Source organism: Gopherus flavomarginatus, chromosome 3 (assembly GCF_025201925.1).
Source record: "Gopherus flavomarginatus isolate rGopFla2 chromosome 3, rGopFla2.mat.asm, whole genome shotgun sequence".
In the NCBI taxonomy this organism is placed as follows: domain Eukaryota; kingdom Metazoa; phylum Chordata; order Testudines; family Testudinidae; genus Gopherus; species Gopherus flavomarginatus.
This window is the reverse complement of record NC_066619.1, coordinates 63,811,344-63,831,323: the sequence shown is the minus strand read 5'-3', so window position 1 is coordinate 63,831,323 and position 19,980 is coordinate 63,811,344.

Below are 19,980 nucleotides of genomic sequence, written 5' to 3'. Positions count from 1 at the left end.
GGGGCGGATTATAAACGCTACTGTGTAGTCTCAGGATCCAGCCCTGCAAGTCTCCTTCGGAGTCGGGACCCCTCTCCTTTTCAACCAGAATATTGCTTTTTAAGCGCCACAGAAGGGATGCGAAGAGCTGGATGTGGCTCTCTTGTTTTTTGGACTGTGCGTTGCTTGCAAACACTGAGCAGATGCACAGCAAGATGCACCGATAGTGCTAACCGCTTCCCCCCACCCCCTTTCCTGTGTGAATTCCCGGCCACTCATTTGCTCAGTCTAGCGATTGAGGGACTGATTAAAATCCCATTGAAATCCATGGAAACTCCTAATGGATTTCGGTGGGTTTTGGATCAGGCCTAAAACAGCTTGATAAGAGAGCAACCAACCCTTGCCCAGCCTTTTTCTCCCTTTAGTTAATTTCGCTTTCTCTCTCTGCGTTTGCGAGGTGGCCCTGGATAGAGGATCTCTTTGGAACTTCTCGGCTAGGGCAAGTGAAACAATAGGAACATGCTCTTCTCGTTAAAGAAGATTTCAAAACAGCTCTGTTCCTAGCCCACAGGAACATGGGATTTTAATTTACCCACTTGCTTTGGCGTTTGAAAATCCACTGCAGCAATCAGGAGAGCAGTAGCTTTGATTAAAAATCCTGAAGGCAAATCTCGTGTGTTTCTCTTTTCCCCCTTCCACAAGCACAAAGAAGATTCGACGCATGAAATAATGATGAGTGCGAGTTCAAAGCAATCCCAGAAAGCTGTTTTGAGAGGATGTTTTCTAATGCAATCCCAGCCCTTAACTGTTCTCTCTCTTTCCTGGGCTTTTGCCAGTGCAACAAAGATAATCGAGCAAGGCATGCTTCTTTTCTTCTCTCCTGAAACATTAGTCAATATGTCTTAGAAACCATCTTAGAAGTCAGGACTAAAATAAATACAATTAAATAAATAATTTTTAATTTGGTCTAGAATAGATCCCTTTAGCTCATTGCCAACCCAACTTGGCTAGGGCAGCAGCCCCTCCTATGATTTTTGTCTGATTTCCAGCACTTTGACACCGACCTAGGCAAATTATTCACAGGGGAGTTTCCCTAGGCTCTGGGGAACCAGAAAGGGCATACGCCTCACAACTACATTTGCACTGTTTATTAACAGGCACCTGAAATATTCTGTACATTCACAGTGATCTTTATTAGTCACAAATTGAAGTTTGCTCTTAACACTGTGATCCAACACTAAAGTAGTTAATATTTTACATTTATAGCACAACTTCCATCTAAGAATCTGAATGTGCTGCTTTCCAAACACTCATTAAGCCTCACAACACCCTTAGGAGTCAGACAAGTGTATTTTCCCTTACACATTTTCATGTGGTAAAAGCAGTACAGCACCCACAGTATCGCAAAACACAAGATTGAAGAGAGATCATTAGATGCTGGAAAGCATAAGGTCCACATTCAGTAGGCATTCCCACTCCTAGCTGACATAGGCCATGTCTACATCTAAAATTTTGCAGCGCTGGTTGTTACAGCTGTATTAGTACAGCTGTATAGGGCCAGCGCTGCAGAGTGGCCACACTTACAGCAACCAGCGCTGCAAGTGGTGTTAGATGTGGCCACACTGCAGCGCTGTTGGGCGGCTTCAAGGGAGGTTCGGGGAACGCGAGAGCAAACCGCGGCGAAGCTGGTCTCCTTTCCCGGTTTGCTCTCGCGTTCCCGGAACCACCCAGCAAACCGCAGGGAAGGAGACCTGCTTGCTCGGGGTTCGGGGAACGCGAGAGCAAACCGGGGAAGGAGACCAGCTTGATTACCAGAGGCTTCCTCAGGTATGCTGGGATACCTGCTTATTCCACGGAGGTCAAGAAAAGCGCTGGTAAGTGTCTATATTTGATTACCAGCGCTGGATCACCAGCGCTGGATCCTCTACACCCGAGACAAAACGGGAGTACGGCCAGCGCTGCAAACAGGGAGTTGCAGCGCTGGTGGTGCCCTGCAGATGTGTACACCTCCTAAGTTGCAGCGCTGTAACTCCCTCACCAGCGCTGCAACTTTCTGATGTAGACAAGCCCATAGTAAACATTACCTGTTTTACAGGTAGGAGCACTGAAGGAAGAATGACATGCCCTTGTAAAAAATAGTTTGCTTTTTTGTTTGTTCTTTTAAAATTCTCAAAAATTTTCATGAAAATTTTGAAAATTTTCTGAATTTTCGTCAAAGAAACAAAAATCAATACAATACCAAAAGGTTTTTTTTTTCAGTTTCTCAGATCTTGTTCTTTCCTCTTTTCTTATGCCCTCCTCCACCTTTTCCCTTCAACAAAGGAGGACATGCGGAGGGGAAAGGGGAAACAATACTGAAAAATAGAACATGGGATTTTGGGGTTTTCACTGTTAAAAAGTTAAAGTTTAAAATGTTGAAAAATTTTCTAAAAAAGGCCACCTTTCACTTTAAAAACAGTTTCAGATGGAAAATTCCAGCCAGCTCTTGTCTTGTCTCCCCACCCTCTGCCCTGACAGAAAAGACTATATTCCCCAGCATACAACAGGAAACCCAGACATGCTCAAGCCTAGGTGTTGGCTACTCACACGGAAAGAATGCATTTTGCAAGAGCCCCAGGCCTGAACTATAATTAGGGAATTTGCACAGACCCCTCATGTTGATGTGCTGCACTGGTACAAAGCAAAGCAAAGTTTAATTAGTACAACTTCCTTTGCCATGTTACCGGCATAAACTGCACAACTGTAACCCCCAATTTGTGCCAGTGCCTCCCATCTACTTTAGGGGATATGGGATGGGGAAGTCTGGCCCTTAGGGGCAGTAGTTCCTAGTGATCAGCCCAGCCAGCTATTTGGCATAGCCTCCTAAGGGTTTGAAAGGGCCCATATATCTGTGTATAGATTGATATAACTGTAAGGACCTAAGGGCAGCAGCAGCTGGGAAAGGCTGGCTTGTTGAAGCCTGATGGCTGATAAAGGAAAAGGCTGACTGGGAGAATCTGGCACGGCACAGGCCCCACAGCAGGCTAACCCACAACTCAGCTCCACTTAGAAAGGCTCCTACTAAGGCCTTGGCTACACTGGCACTTTACAGCTCTGCAACTTTCAAGCTCAGGGGTGTGAAAAAACACCCCCCTGAGCGCTGCAAGATACAGCGCTGTAAAGCCTCAGTGTAATCAGTGCCGCAGCACTGGGAGCGCGGTTCCCAGCGCTGCAAGCTACACCCGTAGAGGATGTGGTTTACGTGCAGCGCTGGGAGAGCTCCCTCCCAGCGCTGGCGCTCCGACCACACTCACACTTCAAAGCGCTGCCGCGGCAGCGCTTTGAAATTTCAAGTGTAGCCATACCCTCAGAAAGGGCCGGAGGAGGTGATTAACAAAACCCATTGTGAAGAGGATGACTCCTGGTTCAGAAGAGAGTGTAGGACAAACTAATACAGCCCCATTCCAAAGGCAAGAGCTGGAGATTCCTGGTTAAGGAACGACTGGACAAGAGTAACCCAGAGAAGGAACTGGAAAGGGTCCCAGAAGGAAAGACTCTTCCAGGTGCAGAAAAGGAAAGTATCCTGAAACTGCTAGTTGGACTGAGCCTGAGATGATGAATCTCCCTGGGTGTATCTGAGTAAGGTCCTACTTATGCTTATGGTTGTTGTTAATAAATGAGACTTTTGGAAATGGGTGGCCTTTGATGAAAAAGTCTGTCTAGACTTGTTTGTAACCTGAGTGAAGGGAAACTGAAGCAGGGCCGGAGTGATGTCCATGCCACCACCACAGACTACATCAGTTACACAAATGGAAATTTCCTTACTGTAGACAGGGCCTCACATACTGCAGTGAAAGGTAGAGTATAAATACCTAGCTTGATAGAAAAGGCTGGATAGAAACAGTTTCCATATTTGAGTATGGAAATTATTGCTCTAAATAGAGCTGGACTGTGTCTTGTCTAAAACCAGATAAATATTTCAAGCAAGATAACCCATTCATAAAATGTATTCACTTTTTTCCTGCCAGACTTCCAAGGATTTTATACAGAAAAAATTGCTTAATGACCTTTTTGGGGGGCAGGGGGTACATAACCTACTGTGTATTGTTTAAACTCCCTTTTGATATGCAGAAGAGCATTTGTGACTTCAAGAGGAAGGGCCTTCACTATTAACCGACATGCTATCCATATCATATAGTATTTGCTATTACTCCATTTAGTTCATCTTCACAAGCAAATATGAATCATTACTACAGTAAGGGTGACACCTTTAATGACATATATATACTCCCAATAAAATGCAATACATTTCTAAAATCTTTTACAAATATTGATTTTAGGAAAATACTATTTTTGTTTTAAACTCAAAAGGAGGTGATAGAGGATGACAAAATAAAGTGGGATATTGTTAAAGGAGGAGGACAGGCATCCTTCATCCACACACAGTTAGAGTTATCAACATAACCATAGTTACTGCTTTAACATGACTGTAATTTACCAGACTACTGGTGTTCAATAACTTCAGTGGGAGCTGCTGCAAGCTCAGATGTTCAGAAAAAGGTGGCTCTGAAGTTCATAGGTAGGCATTCCAGAAGACAGGAAAAGGGCAAATATAGTGCCCATCTATAAAAAGGGAAATAAAAACAACCCAGGAAACTACAGACCAGTTAGTTTGACTTGTGTGCCAGGGAAGATAATGGAGCAAGTAATTAAGGAAATCATCCTCAAACACTTGAAGGTGGTAAGGTGATAGGGAATAGCCAGCATGGATTTGTAAAGAACAAATCATGTCAAACCAACCTGATAGCTTTCTCTGATAGGATAACGAGTCTTGTGGATAAGGGAGAAGCGGTGGATGTGGTATTCCTAGACTTTAGTAAGGCATTTGATACGGTCTCGCATGATATTCTTATCGATAACCTAGGCAAATACAGTTTAGATGGGGCTACTATAAGGTGGGTGCATAACTGGCTGGACAACCATACTCAGAGAGTAGTTATTAATGGTTCCCAATCCTGCTGGAAAGGTACAACAAGTGGGGTTCCTCAGGGGTCTGTTTTGGGACTGGCTCTGTTCAATATCTTCATCAACGACTTAGATATTGGCATAGAAAGTACGCTTATTAAGTTTGCAGATGATACCAAACTCGGAGGGATTGCAACTGCTTTGGAGGACAGGGTCATAATTCAAAATGATCTGGACAAATTAGAGAAATGGTCTGAGATAAACAGGATGAAGTTAACAAAGAGAAATGCAAAGTGCTCCATTTAGGAAGAAAAAAATCAGTTTCACACATACAGAATGGGTCGAGACTGTCTAGGAAGGAGTACGGCAGAAAGGGATCTAGGGGTTATAGTGGGTCACAATCTAAATATGAGTCAACAGTGTGATATTGTTGCAAAAAAAAGCAAACATGATTCTGGGATGCATTAACAGAACAATGTTGTGAGCAAGACATGAGAAGTCATTCTTCCGCTCTACTCTGTGCTGGTCAGGCCTCAACTGGAGTATTGTGTCCAGTTCTGGGCATCGCATTTCAAGAAAGATGTGGAGATACTGGAGAGGGTCCAGAGAAGAGCAACAAAAATGATTAAAGGTCTTGAGAACATGACCTATGAAGGAAGGCTGAAAGAATTGGGTTTGTTTAGTTTGGAAAAGAGAAGACTGAGAGGGGACACGATAGCAGTTTTCAGGTATCTAAAAGGGTGTCATCAGGAGTGGGGAGAAAACTTGTTCATCTTAGCCTCTAAGGATAGAACAAGAAGCAATGGGCTTAAACTGCAGCAAGGGAGGTTTAGATTGGACATTAGGAAAAAGTTCCTAACTGTCAGAGTGGTTAAACACTGGAATAAATTGCCTAGGCAGGTTGTGGAACCTCCATCTCTGGAGCTATTTAAGAGTAGGTTAGATAAATGTCTATCAGAGATGGTCTAGACAGTATTTGGTCCTGCCAGGAGGGCAGGGGACTGGACTCGATGACCTCTTGAGGTCCCTTCCAGTCTTAGAATCTATGAATCATGCCATTTGTTTCGAGGCCTACCAATAGATTTAGAATCCATCCATTTCTGCAAATCTCTTCATTGGCGTTACTCCTGATGTATGCCGCTGTAAGTAAGAGGAGAATCAGGCCCTACACTTTGTTATGTCCTCTGACCCTGTCATAAATAGATAGTTAAGGGTTAATAGAACAGGAGTACTTCATGTCTCTTTTGCCTGTAAAGGGTTAACAAGATCAGTGAGCCTGGCTGTCACCTGACCAGAGGACCAATCAGGGGACAGGATACTTTCAAATCTTGAGGGAGGGAAGTTTTTGTGTGTGCTGTTAGAATTTGGTGGTTGTTCTCTCTGGGTTCTGAGAGTGACCAGATGTGCAACCAGGTTTTTCTCCAATCTCTCTGATACAGTCTCTTATATGTCCAGGCTAGTAAGTACTAGGTAGATAAAGTGAGTTAGGCATATGTTTGTTTTCTTTATTTGCAAATGTGTATTTGGCTGGAAGGAGTTCAAATTTGTATTTTGCTGAAAGGATTTTAATTTGTACTTGTATACTTAGGCTGGGAGGGTATTCCCAGTATCTATAGCTGAAAGACTCTATGACATATTCCATCTTAAATTTACAAATAATTTTTACTGTTTTTCCTTCTTTAATTAAAAGCTTTTTCTTGTTTAAGAACCTGATTGTTTTTTTATTCTGGTGAGATCCCAGGGGACTGGATCTGGATCCACCAGGGATTTGGTGGGGAGAAAGGAGGGAAGGGCGAGAGAAAGGTTAATTTTCTCTGTGTTAGGATTACTTTCTTTCTCAGGGAGAGTCTGGGAGGGGGAGAGAGAAGTGGGGGGGGAAGGTGAATTTTCCTCTCTGTTTTAAGATTCAAGGAGTTTGAATCACAGTGATCTTCCAGGGTAACCCAGGGAGGGGAAGCCTGAGAGAGGCAACGGTGAGGGAAAGGGTTTACTTTCCTTGTGTTAAGATCCAGAGGGTCTGGGTCTTGGGGGTCCCCGGGCAAGGTTTTGGGGGGACCAGAGTGTACCAGGCACTGGAATTCCTGGTTGGTGGCAGCGCTACAAGTACTAAACTGGTAATGGAGCTTAGAGGAATTCATGCTGGTACCCCATCTTTTGGATGCTAAGGTTCAGAGTAGGGAATTATACCATGACAGACCCTGATTCTGATCTCACAATGGTGTAAATCAGGAATTACTATAGTCATAAAAGCAGTTACACTGGTGTAAAACCAATATAAAATGAAATCAGAATCAGACCCTCAAAGTTAGTCCTTCCAGATAGGGTGAAGGTTCAGACTCCCCTTTGAGTCTGATTCTGATCTCTTTTCATTGATTTTGCATTGGTGTAACTCCATTTACTTCAGCTGAGTTACTTTCTGATTTACACTGGTGTAAGGTAAGAAACAGACCTTCTGTTTGTCTTAGAATTGCCTCTGCCTTTAAAAATTATATCCATCCAATCAAAACAAATATACTACACCCCCCCACATCCTATAATGTCAAAGCTGTAGATTTTACATGCTTTTTAATAAAAACATTAGGATACTAGTCTAGTAAACTTCAAAACTACAGACTCTAATTAGGCTTTGGGAGGAAGAGACTTTTTTTGGCTTGAGGAGTATGAGGCATAAATGGATAATTACTCATTGCCTCACAGAATGAAACATTCTCAGCTGGTGGAAATCAGTGTAATTCCACTGAGGTCAATGGAACTATGCCAAATGTACAGCAGCTGAGAACCTGGCCTGCTATTTGCTACAAGGTATTTCCTGTGTCATATGACAGTATATTTCTCATGAGATGACAGACATTTTCACCACTTAGCAGCAACATATTATAACATATTTGCAATCCATTGCATTACATGTAGTTATACAACTCGTACAGAGTTTGTTAATTTGAATACACATTCTAGTCCAGGGAAAAGTCCCCAAGTAAGTGATGCTTACAAGGGGTTGCGTGCCTCCTGCAGGATACAGCTACTGTGGAGTCATTCAAGTTGTGAGTACCCAGCACATTAGAGGACAAGTTTGTTTATACATTTTACCAGCCAGCCAAGCATGTAGATTACTACACTATTGTGCCAAAGATCTACAAATCAGAATGTGGAAGAAGCCACTGCTTGAGCCACGGTTTGCTTTTGCTTGTGGGTAACTTGTTTTTCATGATGCCTTGGCTGTCAAAAAAGGAAGCAGCCAGTTGAAGATCAGCCTTTTCCACATGCTGTTGTTATGCTAGAAGCTGGGTGGCTTTCTTTGATCTATATGGGCCATCACAGAACTCACTCAGCTGATGGGCATGTTAGCACCTTCCATTCAGGTCAAATGAGAGAACAATGACCCTTTATGGCTGAAACAATGGAAGCCACCACACACAGACTAGACTGATTACAAGTGCTGGGGCTGGGGATTGTCTCTCTTATAACTATCTTTCTGTGTGTTGGTAAAAAAGTTGCAAGCAGAAACCAGGAGACAGCAAGAGACGCATTTGTGGTGTGGCCTTGAGACAAAACCCCAAGAGAGCATTTTGGGCAGAGTTTTGGCTTGAAAGGCAAGTGTAGAATTATGAGAAACCTGCCTCCTTTTGTTTTATCCTACTGTGTTCAGAGAAACAGGACTTTATGTATATTCTTTGGAAATCAACAGAATTGCATCAGAAAAATATCTATCATTGATTTCTCCTCCTAATAAAAACAACCCACAAAACCCTGGATATTGGCTAATTGCTCAGGCCGAAAGGGATAGCACTCTTGAATCACAGCCTGGGTACATGGCAGTGCAGAAAACTAAGACTGTCCAGAGAGGTATAGGAGTTGCACAACCGGAGGATGAACAATTCTGGCTTCTTCTATTTTGCCAGATGAAGTATTTCCAATAAGGATAGAATTAACTGTCTCTTTTTGGGAGACATAAGTCTTGTGTCTCAAGTTGCTTGGTGACAGCTGACCTGGCAGGATGAATCACATACTGTGCAACTTCCATTTAGCACTTTCTATGTTTACTTTCTTTTTCTTCTCTGAATTATATTGCGGATGTTCTTTGTACTTCAGACACCTGGGCAGACTGATTGCCTGCTTGAAAGGAGAGTCTCTCTAGTTTGTGAATGTCAGATAAGCAATGAATATTAATACTTTCTGTACAACAATGTTAGCATGTCGTTAATTTTGGCTCAAATAGTTCACAGAATCCTTTTGGTAAGGAACGGACATCTAGTCCATCTCTCTGTGGCAGGATTAATTTAATTGTTCTTAAACCCTTTTTAAATTAATGGGTGTCAGGACTAACCTTGAATATGTTCACTGACAGCAATTCCACAGCCTCCTTTGGCAGCTGGTTCCATTGCATAACTGTTCCTATTTTAACTGTTTCTCTCTCAATATTTACCATAATCCCATAACTTCTGTCCTTATTGGCTGAAGGAATAACTGATCCCTAGTTTCTTATTAGCATCTTTTGATGGATTGGTTGCTGATCAACGCATATTGCCTCATTCCTCATCTTTTCTTTGGATTGGTGATGCCCAGTGCCCAGAATAACCTTTCCTCAAAACTTATATTTTCCAAAGCTTTGATCAGTTTTGTTGCTCTATGAATTCTCTCCAATTTGTCTGTGTTTTGAAAAATGAGGTACTCAAAACTAATTGTTCTGCTTCAAGTGAGCTCTGTGTAATAACAAGTAAAGCAAAATAATTACTCGTTTACCCCTAATTCTCCTATTAAATTTCATATTGGGTTCTATTGCTTTCTTTTATGACCAAATCATATTGTTGATTCATGTTTATTTTTTCATCCATACAAAACTCAGATCCTTCTTTGGTACTTCCTAGCCAGTACAGCCACTATTTGAACTACTTCCACCAAGGCACCTTAAACGGGGAAATCCTGGCTCCACCTGAGCCAATTGCAAAACTCCCATTGATTGCAATGGGGCCAGGATTTCACCCTTTGTTTTAGGGAAGTAAAAGTTATCTGGTACATTATTAAATGCTGAATGCAAAATAAATCTTTCTTCAATATGTAGAAGGGATAAAGAATGGACTGTACATAAGCAGAAAATTAAAGTCATTAATACAAAATAAACAAGGTGATTACATATCACACCTGATTCTGAACTCACTTGCACACAGATCATCAATGGTGTTAAACCTGTGGATAAGAGATCTGGCACCATGAATCACATTATCTTCTCTATTACACCAGTTTTATCCTAATATAAAATAATTGGCTTCATTGAAGTTACATTGATGCGACGGCATGTAGCATCAGTTTGGATGTGTTCACTTTTCAGTTCAGTGAGGCTATTGAAGTGAATGCTTTATTTATATTGTTGTGGCACCTATGGGCCCCTTTGAGCTTTAGGTTAAGTAAAAGAGTAGCAAGAAGAAAAAGAGGGGAAGCTTGGAAGAAGGGGTGGAAAAAAGAGTTGAAGGGTAGAGCATGGCTGTCCTGGAAGAAATGATGTAGATGATCCTCAGCAGGTGAGATTTATAGACTAAGGTCTGAAATTTTGTAGAAGTTCCTGGGGGTGGGGAGAAATATCATCCAGGTTCTTGCTTCCAGGCACAATAATCTCCTCTATAATAAGGTTGAGGAAATTTCCTGCTTACCTTGACTTTATCGATTTAAATCTTATCTCTGTTTTCTCAAGACTATATTGTATTGAATTGTAACAGCCCTAAATTTGATTAGAGCATTCTCCCCTTTAAGTTGTTTAAGTATCTGTGTCCAGAATAATTACCTCTCCAATCTGACAATGATCCATTTGTATTGCAGTAGTGCTCAGAGCCCCCAAGATCAGGGCTCCATTGTGATAGATACTGTACAAACATATAGCAAGAAACCATCCCTGCCCCACAGCTTACAATCTATATAGACATGACAAAGGTTGAAGTGACCTACTTAAGGTTGCAAAGCAGGGCACTGGTAGAGCCAGAAACAGAAGGCAGTTCTCCTAACTTCCATCTAATGCCCTCTCCCCCAGATCACATTGCCATTAATAATTATTCTCATGTTTGCTTTTCAGTAGCTAATTGTATTCTCCTTTCTTAGAAGATTATTTTTGTTGTTGTAGTTTTCCTGTGAGACTGTGCAGTGGAGCCATATTAAGTGTCTTGCTATCATTAAAACGCACTAAATCTGCTGCGCTGATTTGCATTCACTAAGGCCCTAATCCTGCAAGGTACTTGAACAGGGATCGATCCATGTGTCTTATGTGAAGCCTCTCTGGCTTTAATGGGGCTGTGTGTGAGCATAAGGGTCTACCTGTGTGGATCAGTTTGCAGGGCTGAGGGGCAACTTTAGTGCCAAAACCTGACTACTGGGGGAAAGAGCTATATGGTGTGGAAGGGATGAAATCCACATTGAAATTACAGTGCAATGTATGAGCCTCTCCAAAGCTACTACTGCATGAACTTGTCTGTTACAGCTATCCCCCTATTCCATTGTGTTTCTCACAGCTGTCCCCATACTCCATTTTGTTTTTGTTCTCCTCCTGTGGCCGCCCTTCCCTGGCTGTTAAGTTGTTTACCAGGGCCACTGCCCTTTTCAAAGGGAGGGCCCCTTAAGTTGTTTAACAAGAGCCATTGCCCTTCTCAAAGGCTGTGTGCTAAATGGGACCACTGCCCTGTTCAAAGGGTTAGTCCTGTTATCACCTCATTGAACCTGGGCTCGGTGTAGGTCAGGCAATGTCCAGAGCTGCAAGACTGTAGGCGAGACTCACGGGGGCTTGACCCTCCCGGATGAGGAGGGGAGCCACACCGGCCTCAACTTGTCCTCTGCGGGTCTCGGTTCTCGGACTGTCTCCCACCATGCGGGTAGTCGGTCCCTGTGGATAGGACCGGGCAGTGGCAAAGTCAAAGGGGGCCCAGCCTTTGGTTCGGGCAGGGTACCAAACACAGTTCTAACGGCTCTGGCCTTTGGAGCAGGGCAGAGCAGTGGCAAGGTCAAAGGGGAGAGTCTGCCACCCAGTTAAGGGTGGCAGGGAGAACACAGGCCCACCCTCTCCTCTGCGTTCCAGCCCGGGGCCCTAATAGTGGCTGACGCCGCTAGTAGCGGTCAGTGGGGAAGGGAGTCCTGACCGAAACACACTGACATCGGCAAGGTTTGCTCTACAGCCTGACTGGCGTCAGGCTTCCCCGGGCTACTTCCTGTATCCCCCTCCGAGCCTACCTGGCTTGTGGGATCACCTTCAGGGACGTCCCACCACATCGGCTCCTCACGGCCAGGCCTGGGCGGCACGTCCGGCAGCTCTTCTGGGAAGTCCGGCCAGGCCTGTTCCAGGGGGTCCTCCGGGCCGCAACAGGGCCGGGGCGGCTCCGGCAACTCCTTGTCGTAGCAGGCGCGGGGAAGCTCCAGCCACTCCTCATTGTAGCAGGCACGGGGAGGTTCTGGCCAGTCCAGACACCGGCCTGCGGCTTCCCAGTCAGGAGCTCGCACAGACAGGTCTGCTCCTGACAGTGGCTGGGCTCCAACTGAGGGCTGAGGGCCAGCTTTTATTCTTCCTGGTCGCCACTTGACCCTCTGGGGGGTGGCATTTCCGCTTAGAGGCCCCGCCCCTCTGGATGATTGACGGGGCTTGACCCTCCCAGATGAGGAGGGGAGCCACACTGCCTCGTTACAAAGACCTATTGTGTTTTTAAGATCCTGGGCATAAGTCATAGGCCTCATGTGCTTTTGAGTCACCTATTGCACAGGACTCTGCCCAGACATGTTTCTGTGCTCACCTGCAGTTTTTCCCCGTGCCTACTCCCCTGTGACAGAGGGAGCCTATCAGGATTACTGGCGGGAAACTGCCTGAGTTTGCCTTTAAAAGCAGACATTTTTGGAACAAACATCAGAAAGGTTCCTGCATTGCTGCCTGGTCTGATCAGCCAGGGGTTTTGGGGGGTCCTTTCTCCGCTCTCGTTTTATTTTTGAGAGTACCCCCGGTTTTTTAAACCCCCCCCCACGAAGAACGAATTGGTACCTGAGAGATCTGATTATTGAGACTGTACCGAGCCCTCCTTGCTTCTTCTGATGTTGCTGCTGCTTCTGCCTTTGCTGCTGCCTTGGGAACTGGTAAGAATCCCTCTGTGAAACTTTCCCTACTTTTATTTTATTATTTTAGCTGCTAGCTCTGTTTCCCCAGCACACAGACTCAAGCTAAACCTTGGTCTGTGTCTTAAAACCTCTCTTAAACTCCGCGGCACTTTGCCGCTAAAGATAAGTTTGTGCCGCTGCTAAGCTCTGCTCCTGCGGGCTTTGCCTCGGGGCTCCTTGCTTTCAGCTGTATCCATTGGTGCAGCCACCATCCCTTGGCCTCCTTGGGGGCTGCCTTGGGAGCTGTATCCTGGGCACATACCACTCTGCCCTCTGTGACTTCCCCATAGCATAAGGTGCACCATAGGTTTTGTTTTTTTATTTTAATAAGTCATAGTTTGTTAAGATTGTAGAGCTTGTAAGTCCACCTGCCTTGTTATAGTTTACTGTTTTGTTGCTACGTATAGTTGCTTGTTATAGTTTTGCTTAGAATTGTGATATTTGTTGTTTTGCCTAGTCGTTGGTTAAGATAGATAAGGTTTTTGCTGCTTAAATTCATCTTCCCGCTGTCCCGATCTCTCCCTGAACTTTCCCGTGTCTGTTTTTCCCCCGCTCCAATCTCCCCCTCTGTGTGCTCCTCCGTGTCTCCCTGTTATAACCCTTTGCTGCTTTTTCCCCCGCATCTGCACTCTCTCCGAACTTCCCAACTCCTTGCTGCTTCCCCCGCCCCCGCGTCTGCATCACCCTCCGAACTTCCCAAACCCCTTGCTGCTTCTCCCTCTGTGAAACTTCCCAAACTCTTTGCTGCTTTTTTTTTTCTCCTTTGTTTTTGGTGTCCGCTTGTTGCTTAAACCTCTCTCTAGCCCTTCTTTACACTTCTCCGCTGCCCCTCCCCTACCGAAGATAACCATCACACTGCTCCATTGTCCTTACCTTGCAGGGCTTCAGAGTCTCTCGCTGCTTCCAGCCGCACTCTCCTCTCATCAGTTGCCACTAATCATTCACTCCCCTCCCTCCTCCTGTTCTTTGACCCAGCCTTTAGGTACACTCTTGCAGATTATCTGCTATCCTAGCCTCACAAATTAAGTCATTAATTTTCTTTTATACCGTTACATTGCATAATTTCACTTATCACCCATATTGTATTATTGCACTGTAATTCACATTTTACTTGTAATTATAACACCCCATTGGTTGCTTCCACTTTTCTGATATACTTTGTATTTGCATTGATACCATTGTGTTACGTTGTGTATAAGGCCTCTAACCACTTAATACATTCTGTCTAAGATTGTTGACCATTTTATATAGAAGCTACCATTTTATTTTGCATTTCTTTTGATACTCTTATTGACTGTACTGTGTCCCATTGTGCTGAACCCCACTTACTGTACCCCACTGTTAGAACTCCCTACACTGTTCAATAAGAAGAACCCCCCCATCATTGTCTATTGTAAACACCCTATACACCCCATCCCATCGTATTTCATTGTTAAATTCCCACCACTTCCTTTTTCCTTTAATAAAGAAATTAATTGGCACCCCACCTGTGTGGTAATTGCTCCCCAAGATCCCATATACTTGCAGGCAGGGACAGAACTGTCCATCAAACACAAATACATACATTTGTGTGTGTAAATAAATAAATCAGCCTCTGCACAAAGGACTAAACTCACTGAATTATTGCTTGAAAGTAAATTAGTCAAGCAGTTGTAATTATTAGTCAGTACCACTACTCAGCTGTATGGTAAAATGTTATATTTCTACTCTGTCCTTCCACTGTCTACAGTGGCGGATTTAGAATTAGTGAGGCCCTGTGCTCAGCTTCATTTTGGGGGCCCTCTCTCGAGACGCAGCTAAGAAAAAGAACATTTTCTCTTATCTCCCTCATCCCTGTTTTCATTCTCTTTTTCTTCATCCTCCTCCTATATTATAAGTAACATGAACTAAATGAAAATAAAGTGACATACCTTGATTGGGGATAGCTCAGTGGTTTGAGCACTGGCCGGCTAAACCCAGGGGTATGAGCTCAATCCTTGAGGGGACCACTTAGGGATCTGGGGCAAAAATCTGTCTGCTTTGAGCAGAGGGTTGGACTAGATGACCTCCTGAGGTCCCTTCAAACCCTGATATTCTATGATTGTTTTTGTAGACTAACTTTTTTTCCTCAGACCACTTGAAAATTGCTAAGGGTCTCAGCGGACCACTTAATGATCTTTCCAAATATTGTTTGTACTATTAGCTAACTATTGTAAAGTGCTTTGGATAAGAGTGCTTTATTTAAAAAACATTGGGGTGTGGGAGCTGCCCAAGAGTTAGGATGTGGAAGGGAGCTCAGGGCTGGGGCAGAGGGTTGGGGTGTGGAGTGCTTACCTGGGGAACCTTCTGTTTGGTGTGAGAGGTGGGGATGGGGTGGGTGCAGGAGTTCCCGTTTGGTGTCAGAGTGGGGGTGGGTGGTTCAGGAGTCATGAGAGGGGTGGGTAGGTGGGGTTGAGTGTGAGTGGGAGGGTGCAGGAGTGAGGGGAGGGGCTAGTGTGTGTGTGTGTGTGTGTGTGTGTGTATAGGGGACAGTGCGCGGGGGCTGGGGCAGTCCCAGTTACAGCTGCTGGGTTACCTTACCTGGTTGGCTGGTAAACACGGCCCTGCCCTGCCGCTGCCACTGCTGCTCCTGTTCGCTGCCAAAGGGAGCTATGGCGGCAGCAGCATGTGAGAGTTGAGCCCCCCAGTGTGCTGCTCACTTCCCTTGGCCTTTATCCAAGGGCCGCCAGCAGCAGGGCATGCCAGGGACTGCACGTGCACTGCCTGGCATCTAGAGGAGCAGGATAGGCATGGGCGGATGCCCCACCAGGGGAGCACGCCCCTCACCAGCCCCTCACCAGCCTGCCTCACCTGGCTGCCAGTGCCATCTAGCAGCAGGAGCCTGGCTCACCGGCTGGGAGAGCACACTGCACGCTACACCTCCAGCATGGCTTTTAAATGGCTCCCTCTCTGCTCACCCCCACAGCTTCTGACCCTACAGTGGTTGCAGAGCCCCATGCCAGGGCACTGTGTGTTTCATTGTAAATCTGTCTTTGACTGACCAATAACACTGGTCTACAATTTTTGAGAAGTCGTCTGCTTCAGAGATAAAATATGATATTTATTATGTATTTTGATGTGCTTAATTCAAATATGACAATTAAAACAACTGCCTACTGTTTCTAAGATATTTAAGTTTTTACATTTTATGTCTATGTATATTGTGTAGATAGTAGAGTTTTAATCATAAATTGTAAACCTAGGTCTTTTCATGTGTTTATGGTTGCTTGACATGATAATATTTCACCTGTCCTGTTTATGTAACACTTTTAAAATCAGCAAAAGGGTTATATAAATAAAATTTATTATGAAAGAAAAGGCAAAAAACTATTCTGTACATAGTTTAGTCCTATTCAGTGTCTACTCGGCGCTTCTTGGCTTGTCTCTTGTATTCATGAAATGGAGCATCTCTTGTCACTGTCCAGCAATAGTCTGCAAGCATTCATGGGCTCCATTTGCCCTGATAGCCTGCCAGGAGATTCCACCGCTGTAGTCTGGAGCCCAAACAGCTCTGCCTTACTCTTGGGTAGTTCCAAATCCTTGACAAGGTCATTCAGTTCACCTTGTGTTAGGAGGTGTGGTTCAGAGGAGGAGGATGGGAGAAAATGTGGGTCCTGTGACATTGATGGTTCTGGACCAGAAGTTTCATCCTCTTCCTCTTCCTTGTCTGACTCAAGTGAGAATGATTCTGCTGCATCAGGAACCGGCAGTCCTTCTCCGTGGGGTACTGGGCGTATAGCTGATGGAATGTTTGGATAATGCACAGTCCACTTTTTCTTCTTTGACACACCTTTCCTGACTGGAGGCACCATGCAGAAGTAACAATTGCTGGTATGATCTGTTGACTCTCTCCAAATCATTGGCACTGCAAAAGGTATAGATTTCCTTTTCCTGTTCAACCACTGGCGAAGATTTCTTGCACAAGTGTTGCAGCATATGTGTGGGGCCCACCTCTTGTCCTGATCTCCAATTTTACAGCCAAAATAAAGGTGATAGGCTTTCTTAACCATAGTGGTTATACTGTGCTTTTGTGATGCAAAAGTCACTTCACCACAAACATAGCAGAAGTTATCTGCACTGTTCACACAAGTACGAGGCATCTCTGCTCACTTTGGCTAAACAGAAATGTGTCTCTTTGCAAAATCAAACACTGACAAATAAGAGAGCACGACACTGTATGATTTCTAGAGCTGATATAGGGCAATTTGTTCAGCAGAGTGATGTAAGCTTCTTATGATTGCATCATCCTTGACTTCTAGGAATAACATGATGCAATTCATATCATGTATGACACAATACCACCTTCAGATTGCATCATTCATTGTTTTGCCTAAAAAGCAAGTACTGTCCAAACCCAGTCACAGATTTATTCATAGATCCAGTCAAAGATGTATTTTAGTCATTTCTGGTTTAAATTGAGATCCCTTCCCTTTATAACTCACTTATCCGCCGCCATTCGCAAGTCAAGGGTCGTATATACTGACCCAATAGCATATCTTGAAAACTAGAGCCAATCAACAATTTTAAGCATCATTTTCGTTCTCAATGACCCAGAATTAGTAAAATTAGACTACATTTATTTCAGAAGCATTTTGGCTGTAGAGCAGTGTAACTGATCTGTAACTTTGCATACATTTTAAAACATTTTATTATTGTATTGTGTTGACAAACAGCAACACTACATGTCCTATTTGATAATCTGAACAGTAAATGAGTATCTGACAAATGTGCAAACTAATATGAAATTGTTTATAAATGTTAATATTGTCAATCTTACTTTTCCATTATACAAAAGGGCAGTGTAAGGATTGTGAGGGGTTTTTTTTCCCTCTCCATTGTTTTGTGCTGCAGTGAATAGTAATTACAGCAATGTTAATTATTTCACAGGTAAAAGTTTTAAATACAACATTAAATTAATATTGTTTGTGACCAATTTACCTTATAAACAAATTTCATACTGAGTAAATGAAAGCTAAAACTTGTACTGGAGGTACATTGTGTTATTTCATGAGTGGGTGTATTGTGTCATGATACTTATATAGGTCTGTTGGTAGAGCCAGCTTCACTAATTCCCATATGTGAGTGACTTCTGCTCATAATGATCATCACATCATTAGGCAGAGGACCAGGCTGTGGATGACGAGAAGGATTCTTTGGGACATATTCGAAATATAGCTGAGTGTCTTACATCTTCAAGTTCGTCTTTGTATTCACACAGCCTTTTGCTGCAGAACTGGGGCCTGTGCATAGTTGCTATCCAAATTTGAAAAATATTTTGCTAGAGTTAATTATATAAATAAAGTGGGACTTGGATGGCTTTAGTCCCCATTCCGTTCTCCCTAGCTTGCTCCTCACTCCCTCCACTGGAGGATTTTGTGTGGCATTCTAGTAAATTTTAGCACATACATTACTTTATCAACGTTAAGTCCCAGATACTCTAAGGTATTCAGATGCTTAACTCTCATTCATTTAAATGGAAGTTAGGTACCTAATACCTTTTTCAGGATCTGGGCCTAACTTCTTAATTGCAGCTGGAGAATCTAAAGCTGAAAGATTCACTGATTTGATCCAGGACACAGAAGGAGTCAGTATCAGCACTGGATTTAGAATGCAGGAACTCTTGGCATTCAGTTACATACCTGTGCTCCTAGTATTTCCTTCTCTTGCTACTGAGCTGTCCCTCCTGTGAGCAGAGGTTGTGCTGACTGACCAGTAGAGTGGGCTGAGCTGCAGGCAACCGATTACGAAGGAATATGTGTCAGCCCAAGGGCCATCACCAGCAGTCTGAGCAGCACAGTCATTCCCCTCCCTGCCCACCCACAAACTGATCTATGGTGCTTCCAGAAATCAAGGAACCTGTGTGGGCAGGATTTTCACAAATCTCAAAGGCCAGTCATTTGTGGCTGTATGGAACACCAAATAATCTGTGATTTTTAAGAAAAATCAGTACCAAACTTGTAAAGTGAGCCATCAGTGTTTTTTGGGCTATTTGCATGAGGAAAAGGATGACAATGATACTTAAAAATAACAAAACTGCAATTCTTCTTTACATTTTTAAATCCAGCTATCTATACAAATCTTAGTTTAGACAAATAATCTGTCTATCTAAATTCTTATACCACACCCATCATTATTATCTGATTGCTCTGTTCCACGACTAGGAAAGATGCTAGGAAATTAAGAGAATGGTGTTTAAGATTGCCTTCTATATAACTTTTTTGAAAACACTTATATATATTTATTTTTAAAATGTGAAAGTAAAAACATTTTCAGGGGAAAATGAAACACAAATTGTTTTTGATCAGGCAAATTAAAAGCCTAAAGCAATCTTACACTTAGAATGCAAGGGGAAAGACTGCTTCTGTGCTGCAGTCACGTTCCTTTTATTATTGGCCTTTGTTCCAAGAACAGCAGGCAACTGATAAAATGCTTGGAGCTTCCAATCATCCTCCTGTTATTAGCTTGGTGAGTGTTCCATTTTTATCTCTATATTGTTGTAATTTAGTGTCACAGAATTTCCGGTCTATTTTTTAGCTGAATTATGTCATAATTGTTATGAGATACATATAAGGCTTTTGATTCATAACATTATGAATTATTGTTTCATATAGCGACACATTGAGCTCAGTGCTAGTGTGCATACCTGAGCTTTAGCAGAGACTTTACCTTTGATTGCTTTGCACTGCTGTGCTGCCAAGAAACATTCATTTAAAATATATATATATATATATATAGAATATATTTTAGAATAATAGGCTAGGAACGATATATATATATATATATATATATATATATATATATATATATATATCGTTCCTAGCCTATTATTCTAAAACAAACAGCTATTAATAAATCTACTTTATTAACTTCCTTTTCAGGCTATGATGGAAGAAAGTTGTGTCATATTACAGCAGTTATGTAGAG